Source organism: Myotis brandtii, unplaced genomic scaffold (genome assembly GCF_000412655.1).
Source record: "Myotis brandtii unplaced genomic scaffold, ASM41265v1 scaffold986, whole genome shotgun sequence".
Taxonomy (NCBI): domain Eukaryota; kingdom Metazoa; phylum Chordata; class Mammalia; order Chiroptera; family Vespertilionidae; genus Myotis; species Myotis brandtii.
The window spans coordinates 2,800,166-2,800,370 of NW_005372102.1; the positions used below are offsets into that span (position 1 = coordinate 2,800,166).

General features: G+C 67.3%; 1 protein-coding gene across 1 annotated transcript in view; it reads right to left on the reverse strand.

Moving 5' to 3' along the window:
- Nucleotides 1-205, reverse strand: part of MAEA (macrophage erythroblast attacher) — a 9,470-nt gene that overhangs the window by 6,531 nt on the left and 2,734 nt on the right. The gene's annotated exons all lie outside the window — the stretch shown is intronic.

Genomic DNA, 205 nt, shown 5'->3' on the forward strand with positions numbered 1-205 from the left:
TTCTGGGAGGGCCCAGCAGCGCAAGGCAGCAGGACCGGCACCAGGCCAGGCAGAAGGGTTCCTGGAGCACAGGCCGTGCACCCAGGCTCGGACGTCAGAAAGGCCCCTGGAGGGAACGGACACTTGGCGGTAAATGTCCCTCCACTGGGATGGGCTGCGGAACGTCCGACAGGAAGGCCCTGGGCTCGGGCGAACCAGCTCGGAG